Source organism: Fundulus heteroclitus, unplaced genomic scaffold (genome assembly GCF_011125445.2).
Source record: "Fundulus heteroclitus isolate FHET01 unplaced genomic scaffold, MU-UCD_Fhet_4.1 scaffold_123, whole genome shotgun sequence".
Lineage (NCBI taxonomy): Eukaryota > Metazoa > Chordata > Actinopteri > Cyprinodontiformes > Fundulidae > Fundulus > Fundulus heteroclitus.
In genome coordinates this window covers 544,570-567,818 of record NW_023396535.1, presented here as the reverse complement: position 1 = coordinate 567,818, position 23,249 = coordinate 544,570, and the positions used below count along the sequence as shown (strand labels likewise).

At 37.9% G+C, this 23,249-nt stretch overlaps 2 long non-coding RNA genes across 2 annotated transcripts; both read right to left on the bottom strand.

Annotated features, from left to right (window-relative positions):
* Positions 1-7,462: 7,462 nt before the first annotated feature.
* Positions 7,463-8,024, bottom strand: LOC118558336. The gene is made up of 3 exons (XR_004928317.1): positions 7,929-8,024; positions 7,803-7,834; positions 7,463-7,674 (listed from the first exon to the last, which is right to left on the bottom strand). It is a non-coding gene; the product is annotated as an uncharacterized LOC118558336 (long non-coding RNA).
* Positions 8,025-21,122: 13,098 nt separating this feature from the next.
* Positions 21,123-22,747, bottom strand: LOC118558337. Its single transcript, XR_004928318.1, has 5 exons — positions 22,569-22,747; positions 22,339-22,367; positions 21,948-22,034; positions 21,422-21,490; positions 21,123-21,208 (listed from the first exon to the last, which is right to left on the bottom strand). It is a non-coding gene; the product is annotated as an uncharacterized LOC118558337 (long non-coding RNA).
* Between the last annotated feature and the right edge of the window lie 502 nt (positions 22,748-23,249).

Sequence of the window (23,249 nt, the reverse complement as noted above, 5' to 3'; positions counted from 1 at the left end):
GGAATTAAATGTTCAACTTTGATTTTACAGTGTAAGCTACATTTGAATTGACATGAATGTCTTGTAATAATGTTTTTCACCACATTTGGTATCATTATACCATCCGGCACATAACAGTGAAAACTCTATGACTGTCCCACAGTTGTCAGATAATTATTTGATGAAATAATTAGAAAATATGTCATTCCATCAGTTTTGGTTTTGAGCGTTCTGCATGCGGAGGTGAATGAACCTTGACCAGGCAGTGAGTGTGTAAGAGATTAATTATTATTGTTGGTGATGACTGCAACATTTGAGCAGCAGTTGCAGGTGGGATAGCGTCGGAGGGTTAGTTTCACTTGGTCTGGTGGTTTCTCCTTTTAATGATCAAAACTTTCATGTAAACTCTTGCATGTTTTGTGTTGAGAACAACATTTCTGTATTTAATGGAATAGTTAAAATTTTCTGAAGTCAGGTTGTTTAACATTATTGTTAGTAATGCGTCCCTTGCTTATAGACAGATATATGGTAATGCGTTTACAAAAAGTAGAACAATCCTCAAAGTGGCAGAAGGCTCATAGTTTTTCAAATGGACTTCCTGTTTCAGAAAAGTTTAATGTTTTTTAAACAACTCAAAATGTTTATATCCTTGGCATCTAACAAGAGCTGGTGTTAAGGTCGCATCAGTTCACTTGATGTGCTGATGGTGGGTTCACTGGGAACATTTCCAAATAACTAGAAAACCTGGAAAAACATAGATACAGGGACAGATATCGGCGGTCGTGTGATTTGTGTGTATTCATAGGGGCCATTTTGATGTGTTGATGTGGTTTACCAACAATGGATGAAGAACAGGAAGTAAGTAGAGAGACAAGGACTTAATGCTGGATCATAAACTTTTCTCTATAGGAATAAATTCACTTAACAGCAAATAAACACTTTCCATTAGTAAGTTTCATGTTTATATTACCGTGTCTAGCAGGTCGTCTTGCCATTTAGCAGTTTGAAAACCTGAATAGTTAACATGGAGCTGCATATGGGTACTTAGGTAAGTCTGATTCTTACCCCCTAAACCACACTGACTATTTTCTATGTCTGACTGCAGTGAAGTAAATTTTAGGTACTGCCATAAGATGCACTCCACAGATTCACTAATGTCTTCCATGCAGATGTAACAGTGTTTAATATGCAGTGGATTCCGCTTGTGGTATATTTACTAGGCTCAGGTATAATGGGGAGAAACATCACCCCCTAATGGTAGTTGGCGGTAGTACAACATATACACAGACTGATAAAAGGCAGCAGCTCTCTGCCTGCTCCCTCCTCCTCCATCTTCCAACACCTCCTCCAACAACTGTCTTATATCTATTTTCTTATTTGCATATCTAAATAAGGCAGATTATAGTGAATAGGAAGGCTTCTCAGAGGGCCCTTTTAGGCAAGCTATCTATAAATCCACTTATATGGAGTTTTGAATGTATATTTTAAATTGTATCATGATAATTAAGAAAACAATCGTACTTATAATAATTATAAACAAGATTTTGAAAATAACAAAGTTTGTATTACCTTTAAGTCTAAAGTCAAGTTTTAGCTAAGGACTTATTCACTTTTCACACCAGCATAATATTAATCTACCGCAGGTAATTACACTTATTTAAAAAAAAATCACAGAATGTCATTATAAAATATCTAAATATCTGACAAAGATCAGAAGGTCAGTGTGATAGATGTACACTAAAGGCCAAAAGTGGGGAAAAAAGGAAAATACCGGGCAAACGTTTGGGGACTTATTTTCTGAAAAAAATGCTTAATCATTAGTTTACCAAAATAAAGTTTAGTCATAGACAATTAGGCAATTCAGTATGAACAAAGAGATGCTGAAGTCACGGTAAAAGTAATATATACTCGACCCTGACCCTGTATCACACCGTCTTATACGAAGTATGCATTTATAAATGTGCTAGTTTCTTTTTAAAACTTAACCTTCTAGTACAGTTTCTTCAAAACAGAGGAGCATGTTAAATGGATACTTCATATTAGTGACTTTGTTTTTTAACTTTTAGTTTCATGTAAAAAGTGTTTCAGCCATAGAAACAGAGCTGGGGTAAATAGGAAATGAGTCCGTATCTTTGCAAAATACATTATGTTGCCTTCGCAGATTAATGTGTTATTCAGATATTGGTTCATAAAACAGAGAATTAGAGTTTAAGAACATTTTGAAGTGTTTAGATAACTCACCTATTTTCTCACCTGGCGGCTGTGGTTTGAAGGTAAACAGTTGGACTTCTTTAGTGTGACCATGTGTCATTTTACAGATAAACGGCTCGTAGCTTGAATTCTGAAGAAGAGGGCTTGTAGGAAATGTTACATTAGCAGAGCAGAAACCTGTTGAAATCTCCATTCCCGTCCTGTTTTCTTTCCCCACATAGAGCCACTCCACTTTGTGTATGCAATCTTTATTATATTCCCACACAGAACAGATCAAGGTGACTTTCTCACTGGTCTTCAGTTCAGTTACTGGTGAAAATGAAGATATTGAGAAAGACGTACCAATATTTAATCTCTGTATATGAAATCGTTGTACAGATTTTGTGTGTTATTCTAACAAAGCAATGTACGATACAAATACTTACTGTCCAGAACCAAGAGGTAAATACTATAATCTCGTCCTTGTTGTTGTCTCGATATGATCTGTCTGCAGGAGTACCAACCAGAATCTTCAACTCTGACCTTCTTTATAACCAGGGAACAGTTTGTAGTTATGTTCAGTCTGCCCAGTTCTGTTGCTTCTTCTTCATGATCCTCATCATTTTGGACAAGTATTACTGACTTTGTTGAATTACTGAACAGCCAGACAGTGCTGTCACAGTTATTCCGAGTATCTGTTACATTTTCACAATGTAGAGTGGCGTCATCTCCAACTCTTGCAGTGGAGAATAAGACATTTTTCTCAGCCGCTTCTGTCGAAAGATGAAAAAGTATCTTCTGTTAATTGCTATTATGGATTTTGGGGATCGTTTATCATCTTAATTTCCATCTCATCTTTTTTTCAAGAGTCAGTAAAAAAGTGACACCAACAAGAAAACATTTCTTTACCAGTTAGATATCATTATTCGTCAATAAAAATTAAGCAGGAATTAGCTTTTTTTCTTACCTATAAAATTTCGCATCAGCATGAAGTACAAACACATTTTCATCCATTTGACAGCATCCATTGTTCAAGTTCACAAATGAATCAATCCCTGAAGTGATCTCCTCTTAAAGATGAAAAAGTGATGCACCCTGTGTGGTTTTGTGAGGTGTGACTTCTTCATAATGACGACATGGTATATCTTTTCTTTGAATTACATATTTATTTTTAACCTACTCACCATGAGACCTCTGTTTTTTTTTTACATTCTTTGCATTAAACTCTTGTGCCTCTGAAGTCTACAGCAAAGCGGGATGTTTGCCCTTTAAAACATGCAGGTCTGTTCATTTAGAAGAATAATGTCTTGTTACAGGTGGTTTTCTAAACTTTTCTTTTATCACTACAATAAATTATGGATTTGGCAGTCATTGCCCTCTGTCCCTAATCTTATGTCTCACCTAAACCTGACTTAGCCTTATGGAGAACATTGTTTTTGTATTATTCTACCTTCCATGTATGTATTTGTTAAATAAGATCTTTTCCCAATGGTACAAAGTAATGATAGTTTAGTGAAACATTTTACTGGTTACACTTTTTTCAGCATAAAGTCTCAGGCTGGTTCGAAAGTATGAAATCATTTTACACCTCATGTTGGTCTGTGTGTGGTTAGTGAGGTGTTAGTTTCACATAGATGGTGAAGTTGTGAGAACACAAGAACAGAAAGAGAGATCCAATAGCTTTATTAACTATTCAGAGTCTATCATACGCTCTAGCAGAATGTTACAGGTTATATACAGGTTGTACTTACAAAATGTAAGTTTACATATTCCTACCCCCACATTGAGAGGAGTCAGATTAGATGGTTTGGGTATTTGTTTGGAATGCCCTCGAGACGCCTCTTTCCTGAGGTTTTCCCAGGGGGTGGCTCAGGACACACTGTAGAGATGACACCACTTGGTTGGCCTGGCAATGTCTCAGGCTTCCCACCAGAGGAGTTGGAGCAGGTATCTGGTGACAAGGAAGTCTGTGCGTGTCTGCAGAGTCTGCTGCCTCCTGACCCAATATAGGATGACCGGAAGATGATGAGTACAAATACAATTACTTGAAAAGCTAAACTCAAAAAGGGCAGCAATTTCAAAAAGATGAGCTTTCATCCACAGACCTTGAGTTCAGCAGAAGACAATTCCTGGGTCTGGGAAGGACTGTTGTGAACACCCTGCCCTTAATTTTTCAGCCTTGCCTACTATTTGTCTAAGAGGACCTGAATACATGACTTCGAAGACATGAGATCCATGGTGATGGGCTCTAAAAGTCAAAATTAGAATCATGTGAATCTAAAACGTTTAATAGTGTCATGTGAATCTTTGGCCTTGGTAACAAGTCTGGCAAAAGGGTTGTGACTAAACTACTGCATGCCTGCCAAGAACATTCTATTAAGAATGAGTGCAAGGGGCCAAGATCTTCGGACTCTAACTGTGGACCAATATTGCTCACAAACTTTTGTGGCAGACCAGTAGTTAAAGATAGTTAAAGATGGATCTTAACCCTTTTATAATTTTTTTGGAGGTAATTATTTTTATAAGAACAATCTCAGGCCGTTTATTGTGGGCGTCCACTACCACTAGGAACATGTGCTTTTCAACTTATTGCTCTGGTCCTTCAGGTTAGTCCCATGGATGTAAGTAGGCTAGGTGTGGGGGATGTCTGACTTTTTGACATGCAAAACATGACTTTGCTTTCTCCTTGATTTCATTCTCACTACACCACAGTGCCCAGTACGTTCTCCTCTACTGCTGGTGGAATAATGACACGACATCCCCACAGCAGACATCCAGACTGGACTGAAAGTTCGTTCCTTCTTTAGCTCAATTAGCTGATATTAGGACAATAGTTGAAAGGGTTTTTCGAGCACCGGCATTCTTTTAACAGCAAAGTTTGCAGACATATGGAATAAAGGAGTGACGACTTCTCTTCAATTTCAAGAATTTATTAACAGAAATAAAATGAACATCCAGAAAACACCACTATAGAATGCTGCTTATTTGAATTAACACTATATTCAATTAACAAATCTTTTCTACTAGGCTAGTGAAGCTTAACTAAAATGACGAAGAAAAATTAAGATTAAGGAAACAAATTAACTACAGTATGTACACACAAAGGCAAAAAGGAATAATTGAAAACCATCAAGAATAATACAGTGAATCTTGCGTTCTCTACAGCTCCAAGTTAGAGAACCAAAGTTCATATTAAAAAATGTTGAATAAGGTTAAATTAGCTTGGCTAATTTAGAAAAAAAAAAACATTTAGTATGTGTTCAACACATTCACAATGCAACTCCAAGTTAGATAAAACATTATTCAAGGAAATAACATTTTAAAGAATGATCTACCAAATTAAAATCAATAACGTTTAGGATCCTCGATTTGTATTGATGTAATTATTACCCAAGAAATAATTAAGACTCAAATTGGTAACTTAGGAAGCTAGAGGGAGCAGTAGGCGAAAAATCGAATGGGTACAATTTGTTGGAGTACTTCATTTGGCTATTAATTTGATAAACACCCTTAAATTGACATTAATGTTCCCTATTCATGCTGTACTACTACTTGTAGAACTGTCAGACGAAGCAAAAGCAAGCATTGTGTTTAAACAAACCATAGTTACATTTACTAGGGTTAGTAGTAAGTTATTAAGAGAAGCTAATAGCCACTAAGGCTAGCGGACATTCGGAGCTCATCTAAAGGATTTTTAAGCTATTTCGTATTTTACAGACCATAAGACACAGCGGATTAAAAGGCACACTGTAAATTAATGTCTCTATGTGTGTCTTTGTCCACATATGAGGCACATCGGATTATAAGGTACACCAAATATTCTTCCCATGTGTGCAATATCACTGCGCCCCTACATGTACACAGCTCTGTCCTGAGAGGGAGAGCAATCTGTCTCTGTCGGGAGGACAGAGTAGTTGAACTAGACTGCCTTGTTTCTAACCTAAGGTGAAAATAAATATAACTTTAATATTGAATTATCTTACTAGGTTTATTGTTGCTAGCACGTACTCCAGGCGCGGGCTGCGTACTGTGCACATACTATGAGCTTGGTGGACTCTGCACTGACTCTCCGCGGACGTGTTACCCTTCATAATCAAGCGTACTGCCTTATTTCTTGGGGCAAATTCCTACAATTCCCAGATTTTCTGTCAGTGGGACGAAGATATCCATTGAGTGGTGCGGCTTCGTTGCTTACAAAAGTCGTACTTACACATTTTAACAGATTTTTTTAGCGCATTGTACCATATAGAATCAGTCAGTAAGCAAAGCGGTAATCATATATAAGGCGCACCATCAATCTTTGAGAAAAATTTGGATTTTAAGTGTGCCTTATAGTCAGAAAAATACAGTATTTTGATATAATTGGTGGACCAGAAAACAAACATTAATTTCCCATCAGTATTGAAAATCCTTATGGAAATAAAGTTTATCCTAACCATAAAACACAACACCAAAACACAACAGCATAATATTGTGTCAAAGGTCGCTACAGAGTAGCGTTAGCCTGGAAGCTCCAGGTCTTAACCTCAGTCAAGCCTTAAAATCAACTGTAAAAACATATAAAAAATAAACCATTTTAACTTTCCCTGCTCATTTCTGCCTAACCTATGCCTTTGTTGTTGACTTTTACAAACTCCATGTGGACAAACAGTGGCTTTGCCTCTCCAGTGTAGACCTTTTCTTCACGAGCTCCACGGAAAAACAGGAATATGAAGAGCGTCTCTCCATGTGCAGCTGAACCAGCGAGCAAAGAGAAAGATATTCCCGGTGAGCTAAGCTTTATAGAACGGGCACCCTGCTGTGAGGGGACAGTTTCTTAGAGAGTGACTCTGCAACTGTGTCACATTTCTTTTAGCTTTGGCCTACAGTCTGATCTTATATTCTCTCGTTTCTATCAATATTGAAACAACAGGTATGCCCTTAAAATGGAAGCTCGAGTTGGTTTTTGGTGTGTCACAGAAAACAAGAGTCTTAAGAGCCCATATACATTACTGTGCCTGTCAGACTGCCTGGACTTAATAAGCAGACAACAATAGGGCCCATCGCTGCATATGACAGACAGCAAGCAATGGGATACCTGTATGAGGTCTGAAAACGGAGGTTAAGGGTAGATAAGCACACTTTCACCAAAAATATATTGGGGAAAGTGTTTTACTCCGAATACTATTGACTGAGCTTCCCACTCAATCTGTGCATAATGACTTTTTGCTTTGCCGAGCGTTTGAGATGCACAAGGTGATTGGCCTCTCCTTTCTATATGGCATAATGTGTGACACTACTGTTCTCACACCTTAGGTTATACGTCAGCTGCAGGGGCAACATTGGGTTGAAATGGATGAAGTGTTCTGTCTTAGTCTGGTAAATATAATATTTAATGACAGATTAAATTCTAAACATTTTTTGTGGAGTAGATCTTGAAGTTGTTCATCAGTGCAGCATTGCAGAAGTGCAATCATCTCGAATCTGCTCATATATCACTGGATCTTCACCTTCATCATTTTTCCTCTGTGGGAAAACAACAAAACATTCAATGTGTGTAAAACTGTGGTTGTATTTTAAAAAACATTTGAGTGCCGGGTGTTACATGCAGCCTTAGTAGTATAAGCCACAGTATTTTATATATCCAGATTTACCTCCACCATCCCATCAGTCTTCGTTTCTTTTCCTGAAAGGAATAAAACAGACAACTTTAGCTTGCTTTCAACCAAAAAATTAAATAATATCCAGGTTGCTCTGGTTACATTAGGGAATTTTCTCACCTTTAGTTTTTGTCCAGATTTCGACTATAACGACAGATATTATAAGAGCCGCCAAACCCGCAGGTACAACAATGCATCTGATTAAATGCACAAAATCTGAAAATAAAATAAGATTCTTACTGAAACAGACATCTCTTCACTGTACAAGTCAAGTTAGAGTTTAGATAAGTAAATAAACCAATACATCAACACAATATAAGGGATAAAGTGAATTAAATGTGGTATCATCAAACTGTGTGTTATATTACAGAAATGAAAAAGAAAATTCTACTGTGATCTAATTGAAGAATATATGGACCCGCATCCAAATGTGAGGCTGAATTTAAGCCTCTTCCCTTTCACCTGTGGGCTTTGTGTATTTACTATGTTACTTTTGATAATTAAAATAAATTGTCTGGGTATAGAAAGCAGTTGTATTAGAACTAATGCTTAATGCACTCTGTTAAAACAGCTCACCAGTTTCTTTCAAACTAATAGGAGTGATTCCCTCATCACTACTGGCTTTACGTCTGATGCTAAATCAAATGTTGAAAATAGTAATAATTCTCAGCACTAATCATTTGATAAATTCAGGTCAGTTTCGTGAATTTAGTGCTGAATCATCTAACATGTCAAACAGAACTATATGCTTCATTATATTAATTCTAATATTCACTTAATGAGTAATTGTACCTGCCCACTCAGGACCTGTGTACTCATGGCAGGTACTTGGTGCTGTATTATGCTTCTGATTCTGAGAGGCTACAACAGAAAAATTCACAGTTATGTGGCGTTGCTTCATACTATTATTTAAACTATATAACCTTATATTGAAGGTTGTTAACAATAGTTTTGTTGCTCTTAACAAGAAGCAATGCCGTGCAGCTCTTTTCATAGATTTGTTAAAAGCATTTTATACTGCTGACCATGAAACTTTGACAGTCAGACTTTGACACTGGTTTTTCCGAAGAAGTTGTTGCTTGGTTAAAAAAAAAAAAAAAATCTTGGAAATGGGACACAATGCATTAAATATGATAATATTTGTTGTGAAGCTGCAGCTACTCACAATGGGGTGCTACAGGGATCTATATTAGGTCATCTACAACTTATAATTTATATAAATGAGTTGGGACTGAACGTATCTGATGCAGATCTGCATTGCTATGCAGGGAGACTGGATCCACTCCTACAAATGCCATTGAACTTTTGCAGAACGCCTTTGTCGCTATCCAATGTTCTTTAATAAATTTGAAACTTGTTCTTTATACATATAAAACTAAATTGAGGATTTTTTCCAGGTCCAGGGGGCTAATAATGTATTAGATTACATCTAAAATGTTTAGAGTAAATACCTATAATATGTGAATACTGTCATGGTTTTGAGTTTTATGTTTATTTTTTAACTTTTCTGGACTGTTTATTGTTTCATTCCTCTCTTCCATCAGTCACCGGTCATTTCCTATTAGCTCAGTCACCTCCCAGCCACCAGTCACCAGCCAATCAACGTTGCCATGCTGCTAAACCAGTGACAACTTGCAGCGATATTGAAAAGAGATTTGGCATTGTAAAATTAGACATTAAATAGTCAAACATTGAAACTACAAATACTGAAAATTCAAACCCTGAAAAATCAAACATTGTCCATACGCTGCCACATCCTAGCTACCACTCTGCACTAGATCAGGTCCACCTGCTGCCACTAATTACAGACAATTCTGCCCATCTGTCACTCCCTATACCTCACTCAGAATGTCTCGTCTTACTACCTGCCTGCATGTGTTGTTTGTGCCAGTGGCCTCACTTGGTTTGCTTCTGTGTTTCCCTGGATCCAGTCCTCATTCTGCCCTGTTAGTTCATCAGCTAGTGTTTGTATGGACTGGTTGGAAAAGAGGATTCCTGAGGGATTCTATTGTCTGCTCTGCTTACGGTGATTTCTATAAAGATAATATCTACAGCTTCTGGTCATTCTGATCACATCTGTGACTTCCTGTCCAGTGTGGTTCTGTTCGCCTGCCTCATCATCCACTACTCATCATTTCAACAAACATTTAAAAATGTAACTCTATGTTGATTGAGTATCAGGTTCGTACTTGTAAATATTACAGAATACATTATTATGGAAACAAATATTGACTATTTGATCAAATAATTTAAATGCTTAATTCATACAGTTAATTTCTGCTTAAGATAATACATAATTGTATGCATTAAAATGATATTTTAAAAACAATTACATTTGTCTAAAAATAGTAAATTCTTTTTTTGTTGTTATTCTAAGGAACAGGGTTAAAATTACATACTATTTACCTTTTGTTTGTGGGTTCCTGGTGTCAAGGTATCCAACGTGAATCTCTCCTGCAAAAGGTAATAATAAAGATGGTGAATTGAGTTAAGCGTACTTCTGCTTTATTCCTAACTCTTTTCAAGTTGGAGCAGCATTGGTTCAAGGAAAAAAACTTAACAGAAAATTAAATCTCAGTGACATTGAATTTGCTGCTGTTTGTGTTCGAAAGCAACAAAATGCAATGCAATAAGTGTAACATTACCTCCATACACCATATAATCTTTTCAGGGTGATTGTAAATTTTTTAATTAAGATTTCTTAAATATAATACAGTTCAGAATAAAACATTTCTAAGACTTCTCACCTGATTTGTCAGCTGAGGACCGAGGTTTAAAGACAAACAGCTGAACTTGGTTAGTGTAATAATTAATCACTTTGCACTTAAAAAGTTGTGACTTCTGTTTTGGGTCCGATGCTGTGAAAGTCACAGTGGAGGAGCAGGAACTTTCTGATATCTCCAACTTTGAGGACGTTCCCTCTCCACCCTCAAACATCCACTTCACTGAGTGCATGCAGAGGTCAAATTCTGACATGGAGCAGACCAAACTGACTTTGCCATCTTTCCTCCGTTCAGCCACTGATGGAGTAAGAGATGTAATAAAAAAGAAACATCGAATGAGACATAATGGTGTCATGGTAGAATGCCGTGTTGCCAGTCCTCATGATTAGAGACAAAATAAAGAAAGTAAGGGTTTAACAAGCTGATATCAAAATAATAATTAATAATAAGCAAAACTCACAATGAATGAGAGAAACATAAATTTGGATGGTTGGTCCTTGTTCTTGTTCTAAGAAGTAATTTCTCTCGGTGTAACAACCAACATCATGAAGTGTGAAGTTCTTGATAACCAGAGAACAGTTGGGAGTGATAAACAATCTGTTCGATTTAGTTTCTGCAATGTTCAGAAATTGTCCACTTTCCAGCAGGGTCACTGTTTTCATGTTTCTGGAATCACTGAAGACCCAGGTAATACTTTCACAGCTTTTGTTGTTGAGCCCATTTCCAAAGGGTAAAGTAATGTCATCTCCAGTTTGGACAATGTAGAAGGATACAAGTGTCCCGTTTGTGGCTGTTGACAGAAACAATTGAAACGTTAAAAATAACATGTACTTTACAGGAAATTATTACGCTTATACTTAGTGTTGGGATTATTTAAAAATCAAAAAACACTATTGTAGGAGTAAAAGAGGAAGGTCTCTAAATAACTGGCATAGCACCATTGTCCATGTCCTAAATGTATTGTCTGTGTGCAAAATGTTCAGATCTTTTTGTTCATTCGGTTTAACCAGGCCCTGACTCACAATAAACCTTTGCCACTTTATAGGACAAATTGATTACACCGAAATATGTCAAGAAGACAATATTAATGCGGAGCTAAACCAAAGATCTTTGAGATCAACCAGGTTTTAGGCTTTAGGTGTAAGACGGGAAAAGAACATTGTAACAGGATGAAATCCATGGGAGAAAGTTAATTTTTGAGTGCAAGGAACCTCACCCTTAGACCTAAGTAAAATATAATATGTTGACTGAAATGCAATATCATATATGCAAGGGTTCAACGTTTTTACACTTTTGTTTCTCCAAATACATGTGAATCTGGACAAGAAAAAAAAAGATATCTCATAGAAGATTGGTTAACAAAGAGTTAACCACAAAGAAATAACCACTACTGTTGTTATGACCTGGATAACTGAGAAATTGTACAGGCAGATTGCCGGGTAAAAAATAAATTTATAATTCAATAGTACTATGTCAACTAGATTACTTTTTAAATGTACATGTAATCAACTGAAGGTATTAAGGAGAAGTTTGTAAGCCTTGATGTTTAATAAAAGTAGGTTGAAGATGTTTTGGAAAAGGAGAAAAAATCCCTACCGTCATCTTTTGTTGAATTTATTTTTGTCAATGGATCTGTGGTTGCTGATATTGGCCAATTGTTCCTTCTTGATGTTGTGAGTTTAGATTTTTTAGTATTCACTATGGTTTTCAGTTTTGTTGTCTTTCTTGGTATTGTTGTCGTGGTTAATCTTCTTGTTGTGGCTGTTGTCTTCATATCTGAGAAAAATATTAAACACCCAGTAAAGTGAGAACAAAATAATACTTAACAGTTGGCTTTATCACAACAAAGCATGTGTTTTTTATGTGTCCTGTAATGGTGATGCAGGCATACCATATGCCTACATGTGCCAAGGCAGATATGCTCTATTAAAAGTATATCTCAAAACAGTATACTAAATGCATGAATGACTATTATATTCAATCTAGCATGCGGGGCGCCCCTGGGCTTCTGTTCATGGCTTGATCTGCTCCTCGAAAGGAGGGCAAGAAAACCAGAACCAAAGTTCAGGCAGGCGACCAGAGCATCATGAGTAAAGCCCAAGTTCAGGTGGGTGACCAGGAGGCCGTCATGAGGATGCTAAGAGTTCTGTAGGCCAGTAGCGTTGGAGGAACTCCCAAGAAACCTTCTTTTGAGGTTGGGGTGAGGGCTAGAGACACTTGATGTCACACAACTAAAATGGTCACATGCAGGATCAAAAACATGCATGAGGAAGAGTTGGTGTTTAAGGCAGCTAAACAGAAATAAATGACATAGAAGAAGTTGGTATGTTTGTCTGTTGCATACAAAAAGACATGGAGATGGGGAATGCAGCCTGCCTGTAAAGCCGATGTGTGTGTGTTGGATGATGAAATGCACTTCAGCTACTTTTGAATGCCTCCACACGGGTTTGATGATCTGATTCACCGCATAACACCTGACATACAGCACAGAAGGAACCATATTAACCCTGTTACTATACAAGAAAAAATGGCGGTGAATGAGTCTGTGACAAGAATTGGTGCAGACGGCCATGAGGGCAATGGGGGGGATTTCTCCAATGTGAGATCAATAAAGCCTATCTTATCTTATCTTATCCAAAACAGTGAGTTTGGTTTCATACTACCGCATAGGAACCCTCGGTCTACCCAGGCCTGATCATCTCCCTGGAACCAACACCAGAAGTTGCACACATTGTGCCTGATAGTAATGCCAGTTTACATCCAAGCACTTGACAAAGATGTGAAGATTTTTAATATGTGTACATTTTATTCTCATCTTACAGGTGCAAACCTTGATAATGGGCAGAAAGTCTATAACTGCAGAAACTGCAGAGCTAGTTAAGTGATCGAAAACTAATTTGGTATCCTGGCAGCGTGATGGAGAATTCTAGGAAAACATCCTGAGAAGCTTAAAGCATGCAAATAGATTTAGTGTTTGATAAGATTCATGTTTGAGTCAAAGGGACAGGTAGAAGACCCTTTATGAATGATGTAGATTACTGTGCAGTGGCATGAGTCTATCATATGAATGCACCATCGTCTGATACACTCAAGGCCACAGTTAGCAAATAAACTTTATCTTGGACAAAACTGAAAATAATGAAAATCTACTGAACCTTTACAACAGAAAGAAATGCTATAATTGAAAACATTGTAAAATTCAGCATTATATAATGCAGTGAATTTGAATAATAGAATTACTCACTGTCAAAAACAAACAGGATGACCAGAGCATCTGGTCTTTGTTGTCGTCCCGCTGCAAACTGTCTGCAGTAGTAGTGACCAGTATCTTCCACTATGACCTTCCTTATTACCAGAGAACAGTTTTCTGCAATTCTCAGTCTGTGTGATTTGGTTTTGACTGCTTTTTGAATCTTTCCATGTTCAAAGAACATCACTCCTTTATCGGTTCTTAAGTTACGGTATATCCAGTTGGTGTGGTTACACTTGTCCTGATTATACATCACATTTTTACATGGAAAAGTGACATCCTTTCCCTCTCTGATGGTGAAATGCAGTTCACTGTGAAACCCTGCTCCTGTTGAAAGAGAAGAAATAAGAGATATTACATGTTGATCATTGGGATGATCAACATGATAACAGGTAATTTCAGTTTTCTAGTCAGGCTGTGACATTAATAAAATGTTCACCATATTGTAAAACTTAGTCTTCAAGTACAATTCAATGTATTTTGCAGAGGTGGGACCAAGTCATTAATTTGCAAAGTCAAAGCACAGGACAAGATTGGTAAATCTCAAGTCAAGTTACAAATCAAGACTAACAATTACTAACTCCTATGGGGTAAATTTCAAGTCATAATGAATGTTAAAGGAGCAATGAGTGAAATTTTACAACTAGCTGAACTGTTGAGCACTGTCTGTGGAGCAAAACAAGATGTGCGACAAGCCACACCTGTCTCAACTTCCACTCCAGCAGGAGCCTGATTCTGATCAATGTTTAATTTTTAATACAGTTTGGAGTCATTTCAAGTAAAGACATTCACAATCAAGTCACAAGTCATTCGTTTTTAATGTGGGGGTGGTGGTCTAGTGCCTTCAGAAAGACTGGTGTTTGAATCTTTGAGGCTGCAAAGGTTGCAGGTTTTGAAACTCAGTCTGTCACTCTGGGTCCCTGAGCAAGACCCTTGACCAAAGAACGCTCCCCATGCGCCACTCAGTGTGGCAGTAAACTGCTCCCTAAGGGATGGGTTAAATGCAGAGACAAACATCCCCTCTGTGGACCAGACTATACAGGGAAATATTGATCTATTTCAAGTCAAGTCACAGAAAGATTAGCCCTGTTACTTTGCACAATGATTACATGTCTAGACCTGACAGACACCTGATTGTGCTGTATTTTTCCATGTCCTTCTTGTATGTTCCAGTTATAAGCTATTGGAATGTTTGACCTTAACCAACTTAAGCATTCCTCGGCTGTATTCAACAAATACAATTAATGATGTGATGGTGTGAGTTAGTTAAAGTGTGAGAATTGTGGAATTTATCACAAGAAATGTAGGCAATATAGGTTTGCTCTAACCTGACCCTAGCCAGATTCATATCGCTCCGCCTAGCTTCACTTACATCCATCTGGGAAATCTTCCATAGAGAGTGATTTTTTTCAACCAATTTTATTGTCCAGCCAATCAGGACGCAGGACTGGAGTTTCATAGATGTGACGTAGTGGAGACGCGACGTGAGACTGTTTTGATTCAGACAACAATGGCAGCTCGCATCGAGGAAGCAAGCGTTAACATTGATGATGCTATTTCTTCCATGTTGTCCAATCTACCTAATATTGTTTCATTAAAAGAACATCAGAGAATGACTCTGAAGGCTTTTGTTGGTGGAAACAATGTTTTCGCCCTTCTCCCGACCGGATTAGCCAAGTTTTGTTTTCCGGGGCGCGCCTGTGGCGAACGCGGCGTCCATGGCGGTGCAGTTAGCACGAACCATGTTAGGAGGCCTTTAGTCCTCAACGTGGTCGGCCCGGGATCGACTCCAACCCGCGGCGCTTTAACGCCTGTCTCCCCCCCTCTTCCTGTCAGCTCACTGTCAATAAAACGCGTCCCACTAGAGCTGCACACATTTTAAAAAGTGTCGCTCTCACAGCGTCACGGGTTAGTTTCGGTGTGAGTGGTTGAAATAGGACGTCGATAAAGATGTCAGACAAGTGGCTTATCCAATCATATGCAAGGATTTTTGATAAGGCACAGCCTTCTGAAACGCCATTCCTGTGGATCTGTTCCAGATGGATGAGTGGAGCTAGGCGGAGCGAAATACATCTGGCTAGGGTCAGGTTAGGTTTGCTCAACTATGAAGGGTAAAACGTCCATGAAGGGTAAAACGTGGTCAGCGTGGTCAGCTTTGTTTCTTTGCTCAAAAATGGTCTCATCAGGAAACAGTTCCATTTTCTACGTAGGTTATCTTCTACGTAATTCATATTCTCCAGTCGGAGCACGCCATTAAGGAAAGCCATTCAGAGTGAAGTCATCTAGGTAGTAGCCGCACACCATACCCAACCCTTGAAACTGAGAAGGGACATTTGGCCTGACAAAACAATCAGCTGATGTTTTGTTTATGAAATTCTTTGGAGGTTTTAAATATGCAGCAATATTAATGATATGCTTTTTACAGCTATGTCAGGGCACCTTTATTGAAATTAAGTGACTGGGATCTTTAGCTGGGAAGTGATCGGTGAATCAGCCCGTCCAGGCTGTCCAGGCTCAGATTTGGAGGAGTGGTCAATAAACTGGACTGTACAAAACTATAATTAGCTGAACTGAACTGTCAACTACATTTGCATATATATATATATATATATATATATATATATATATATATATATATATATATATATATATATATGTGTGTGTGTGTGTGTGTGTGTGTGTATATATTAGTATATTTCCTTTTGGGGCTGTGAGATTGCATATTTTGTGCACTTGTGGGGAATCATGTTTTTTTCTGGCGGAGTGAGCAAAACAGCGCCCCCTAGAGTCACAGAATTTCCTGGAAAATGGTGTAACACCAGCCTTTATTGACAACGCCTTTGCTTCTTCATCAGCCATTCTAATTCTTTCAACACATGCTATGGTCTATAAAAGGCCTTTCTGTTAAACTCAGAACAATTGCAGTTTTTAAAACAGGTGGAACAGTAGTAATACCCACATGGATAATAATAATAAGGTTAATAATGGTATAGGATACCATCATAATTTTAAAATAATTATAGTACTTGACTGAATACCAATGTGCATCAGTGGTATTTTAATGCAGGCTGATAAAAAATAAATAAAAAACAGATAAGAAAACAGTGCAATTGACAAAACTCACTGGTCTCTTATCAGTGTGACCAATGACTGAACAGATAAATCACCAGGATTAACTAAGTCTAGCTGTTAGCCTGATCGGGAGTGGGCCAGCTGCACAGAATTAATCACTTTGGTAACTTGTGGTTACTGCTTGTTTCTAATTTTACCAAGGTTAGCATGGCAGACCCGTGCTCTGTCATATCTCATCAATATGAAACAAATTGTGCCGTCATAATATGATTAGCAGCATGGTGCATAAAGAAGCAACCCAATATGTATGTGCTTTATATTTTCTGACTGAACCTCAGAAAGCACGATAATCTAATCTAATTACTCTTTGGCTCTTAGAAAGCAAAAGTGGCTGCAGAGTAAAATTCATGGAGAATATGGTTTACAGATCCTGTCTTACCTGTCAACTGACGCGTCACCATCAGGAGTAAAAACATTTTGATCCACCCGTATGGAAGCATGCTGCTTCTGTCTGTCTTCTCTTGTTGTCTAGATCACGAATGCCTTTGTTTTAAATATGTTGGCATAAAAACACGTATGCACTTGGTGTGGTTTGCGATTCCACTACCTCACTCTGACTTCATCTTGCTTTTTCTCACCTGTTACTGAAGGGACTTGTTAAAAACATTTTGGTATTTCAGCCTCTATAAAAGCGATGTTATTCGGAGGGGAACACCAAAGTGTGAGTAAAGATCTATTTTAGAGACTGGGTGCATTTTCATTTAACACACTACAGGAAAAATGGCTGACCATATGGCTGCCAATGCATGATGTCACATGAAACATCATAGTTGTCTGGCTGTGGGTACTGAAGTGTTAGTTTCTATTGGCAGTTTTACTCACGTGAATGCGGGGACCTATTTGAATTTAACTGACCTCTCCAGCACCGATAAACATTGTAAAAGCATGCACCTCTACACTGGTTTTTGTGCTTTGTTAATTTTCTTATTGCTTTTTTTTTGCTTTTACTTTATCAAAAGTAACTTTTTTAATAGCTTTATGACCTGATAGTGGTAGAAAGGTGGTTAAAGAGGTGTTAGTTTCTGAAAGCTATGTCATTTGTACTAGTGTGGGACACTGCGGCAAGGGTCATGTGGTTTTTGTGGAAATAAGTTCTACTTTAAAATGAAACTCAATATTCACATCACAGTTAATGTGAGGAAAATGTGCAAAAAAATAAACTAACAAAACAAAACAAAACAAATGCACTCATTGGGGAAAGTAAATTTATGACTCATGTTGTTCTATCTTTAAAAATCAATTTCTGATGCAGAGAAGGTGAATAGGAGACATTTCATAAATGTGAGTTTCTCTGAGTGATACTAAGGTGATTTGTTTAACTTGAGTTGGGCCTATCAAGCTGGTGGGGAGTTTGGTCCTGAACATCTCATAGCAGGTGTATTCTGCTGGTGGGGGGATGTGCAGGAGGGGTGGTGGTGGTGGTGGGGGGGGGTGGGGGGGGGGGGGGCTGGGTGTCTACTGTCATGTGTTCTGGGAGTTATTTAAATGTTGTGGTGAGTGTAATATAAATGTTATTTTCTTCTGTGGTGGAAGGGAGGGGATGGGAGGTAGCCTTGTCTGTTTGATTCTCGGTTTTGATTCTGCCTGGAGATCAAGGGGTCCGTATGGTTTTGGGCAAGCTGGCTTACAGGAGATCTTTTGGGGCTGGGAGCCCTTTACAAAACTAAAAAAAAACTGCTTTTAGGCACTGAGGGGTTATGGGTGGCATGTGTGTGGGGGGGTCATGCTATCGGCTGCCTTCTGGAGGACTCGGGGGGTCTGCACCGGGTGCCCCTCTTTTAGCCATCCCCCCAGGTTTAAATGCACTTGAAACAACATTCAACAACACGACATTTAAGAAGGCGGAGACAGGGCCGCTGGAAGTAATTGTTTTAAAAAAAAAGACCCATGAGCCTATAGGCCTATTTAATATACAACTAAAAAGAAACAAATAGATTGAGAGTCACTACTTTATTGTCATATACACCTCAGTGCACGCAACACAGACATCATCAATTCTCAGGTGAATATGTGCAAATTCTGGCCCAGGGCCTATTACTAGTCTGCTGACGTGAGCGGGATACCTCTTTACTCGGCAACCACTAGCTTGCTTGACGTTGCCATGACAATGTAACTTCTGTGAACTTGTGTCGATTAGGCCTCAAAACAATTAAATTAAAATCCAAATACATGTAATAGTAAAATTAAAAAAAGTCAAAATCCTTTCCCAAAATATTCTTAAGAAATTTATAAATTGTGCTAAGTATTTTTAATAATTTTTTTTTAAATCTCCCTCTCGCCATTAGGGGGTGCTGCTGCACCCCCACTCCCCGCTGCCATGGGCGGAGACAGGCTTCTGGTCTGTTTCACACCCTTGTTCTCCAATTGAAGTCTGGAGTTTGAGGCCTGGAGGAGCGGGCCACGTAGTCGGGGGTCTGGGCTAGGGATGGGTGTTGAGTCCTGGGGGTTTGGGCTGGGGCTGACACTTATGCTCTCCCCATGAATAGTGTGTGGGGCTTAAGTACGAAGGGCAGGGTGCGGAGGAGGCAGCTCCTCTAGGTTCATGGGGTGTGCTCTCGTTAGCTGGTCCATTTGGATTGTGTTGACCCCATCTCTGACCCTGGGATGAAAAATAGGACAGTAGTACGTGATGGTGCAGTGCATAAATGGAGACCTAGCAACAGGTGGTTTGCTTCTTTAGCTCTCTCTTGAGTCAAACACCCAGACAAATTGATACATTCCACATATTCCCTTTATTTATAAGGTACACTCAAACTGACCATACAAAATCAGGTCTCCACGGCACTAAACCTATATATGCCTTTTCAATCATGAAAAGCAACATATAGGCATGTCCTGTTAAAGCAAGAGCATGGCATGAGTTCTCTCAGTACAGGATTACTGCAAAAAAGGCTAAAAGGTGCCCCCTTGTGGTGCTACCTAATCTACATCCAAACACTACTGTGACAAGTAAAAGTAATATGACAATCCCACAAAATTGAGAAGAGTCCTTGTAAAAGTGAAAAAAAAAATTGTGTGATATTTGAATATATATTTGTGCCCCCCCCCCCCCAAAAAAAGCAATAAAATAAAATTAATTAATTTGCACCAAATGTTGGGAATGTCAGTATTCTGTCCAATCTAAGCATGTCAGCCTCTGAGTCTCCATAGTCCGTGGGTTATCTGTTGTCTCCCCATTAACTACTTTCTGCAGCTCCAGCATCTGTAAACTCATTATCCTTAACACTTCAAACCTACCTAGTCCTCCAAGACCCACCAATAAAATGTTAATAAAAAGAAAATGGTACAAAGCAGTAACACAGATTTGCCAAGCAGTCATCAGCAAGGATGAGAAGGACAGTCCCATTACCAGTGGTCAACTTCCTTTATAGAGCATTTTTTTATTCCTGGTCGGTCCATTAAAATTCTCTATCCAGTCAGACTCAAAACCTTTGTTGTCATGGGAATAAAACAGCAGGAATCCCCCTATTGGAACAGTGGATTAAGGTGACAAGTTTTGCAGAATACTGGCCATGTGAAATTAATAGAAGAAACATGGACAATTAAGTACCTTCATGACCAACTGATTTGCTGGAAGTCAAAGATAGCAAAATAATCTATATCACTACACCGTCTTGTTTGTCAGATTATCAAAAACACAACACAAACCTTGTAAATCTGATCAAAACCTATTTCTGATCAAATCCGTCTGCTACAATGTGGGAACTTAACATTATAATTTGGAGATATGTAATAGAATTATAGGGAAAAAAAGACGGCAATGTCCACTTTAATGGGTAGTTAAAAGGATAACACAGAAATTATCACATTATTTAATTTACCCTTGTAGGGGGTGCAAAAATACATTACATTAAAGCTCTCTTTTGATCTTCCTATGTGTATCATCGCTAGTGAAAAATACAAATATTTATAACAAAGTTGAAATATTTCTTAACTACTGAATGCTATTAAGCTGCTAAATAGAAAATAGCTGTAATGTACACAGTTAGGCTAATTTTTCATGAAACATAATAGACAAATCACATCTGTACTGATTGTTAATTATATTTAACTGTTGCTTTACTGGAAAGAAAATAAAGAAGAAAATATATTGCATGAGTTTTGAGTTAAGTGTTAAACCTGTGACCTGCTGCTCTGAGGACTCTATCTAGCTATCTAGTTTGGTCGTACAACCTATAAAAATATCATTACAATTTCCGTTTTTTATTAGCAGTAGAATAAAGAGTGTTTGTATCAGAGAAAACTCTAGCAGAAGGGGAGGAAGTGTTCACAGTGCTGTAGACCACTGTTTCAACCTGAAAGGAAATATGACATGTACATCAATCTTACCAAATTCATCAATCATAACAAATTTACAGTAGGATACATTGAAGTTCTAAAAAGATCATAAACAAATCTTTAAAAATTTGAATGATTTAGTTCAAAAAATCTAAATAGAAGTACGGTAATGTAATAAGTACATGGAAAAGATCTTCAGCTTCATTGGTATAATGCACTTAAATACTCACATTGCCTGGTTTCCTCTTGGTTTCATTGAAGTTAAAGGAGGCGTAGGAAACACCTTCCCCAGGATCAGTCTGGATCGAGAAAATCAGATGTTCATTAATATTTCTCCAAAATAAACCCCACATATATTTTGTTTATTCTAGGTTATTCATCATAATAGTTGTTCCTGCTTGTATTTTAAAGATACAGTTTCATTACATCTGGGCTCAGAACTGCACAATAATAAACAGAACTGTGTGATTTACTCTGTAGTGTTGTGTGTGGATTTTTACATGAACATGTTTATGCTACCTGTTTTGACACTTTTCTGGTATATTCACTAATCTTCTGAAGACCCATGGGCCTTATGGGGACCAAAGCATAAAGAGGGGTCCTAATGTGGCAGGAACCCCTTTTGGGTAAAGGGCCTAGGTTAAAATTGTGAATGGAGTTAGGCTTAAATGCCATGCAAAAAAAAAAACCCAGAGGTCAGTACAATATTGTGATATGGACGACAATACAAAAATGCGTGGTTTTGTGTGTTCCTACTTCTTTCTGACTGGTTTCTGGAACAACTGTGGCTCCTGCAGAGTCTGGGCTCAGGTCTGGCTTGATTGCCACTTCATAGTGGGACATCTTTGATAAACAAATTCACACAGTAAGTAGCCTGTAGTATACAGTTATTCAAGGAACTTATTCACAGCCTGGATTCAAGTAAACGTAAGATTTTACAGAAGAATCCTTAATGTCTGATTTTTTTTCTAAAGACATGAACTCTTGATCTTGTTGTTGCAACTAATTTTTTAAGACAGTTTTAGCACTACTTGTTATTGCTATACTAAATTATTTCTTGTATAGAAAACAAATACACATCTAATATCAAACTTTTTCTTTGTTGTACAAAATCCAAAATCTTTCATTTTAAAGTGTTCAATCTCACCCCACTGGCTTTAACTTGACTTTCATTTTCTGAAAAAAAACATAGAAATGGACTTGAATGTCAGGCTATTTTTCCATCGAGTCACTGACTACTGTTGCTAACTCTAGTACTATGCACAAACACGTCATATGTTAAAATTTAAATAGGAAATACCATGTGTCATATTTTCAAAAAATAGATATGATACAGAATCATTTATAAATAAAAGATCCATCTGAAAATTATCTCACCTTTAGTTTGCCTCCATCGGATGATGACCAAAACAACAGCTGATAAGAGTACAGCTAGGGATAGGGGAATAATAATATACCACCATGACAAACCTGCAAAGAGAAATAATAATACTAAACACAATCTACTTCTACAAATGCAATTATTCTTCAATTCAAATTTGCTGAAATGTTCCTAAGAAATCAGCAGACAGCCAGTTTTCAGTCTGAAAGAAACCTATGCTAGTTAGACTTAGACTTAGACAGTTAATGATTAGATGAGAAGGAAGGCCTGGTCCCTGTATTGGTTTCATTTTTGATTTTGTCAACTTACTTGTCTGTGGCGTTGATGTAGGAACTGATGAGTTTTCAATTCAATTCAATTCAATTTTATTTATATAGCGCCAATTCATGAAACATGTCATCTCAAGATTGGGTCAGATTATACAGATTGGTCAAAAAATTTCTATATAAAGGAACCAGTTGATTGCTTCAAAGTCCCGACAAGCAGCATTCACTCCTGGAGAAGCATAGAGCCACAGGGAGAGTAGTCTGCATTGTCCATGGCTTTGCTGCAATCCCTCATACTGAGCAAGCATGAAGTGACAGTGGAAAGAAAAACTCCCATTAACGGGAAGGAAAACCTCCAGCAAAACCAGGCTCAGTATGAACGGTCATCTGCCTCGATCGACTGGGGGTTAC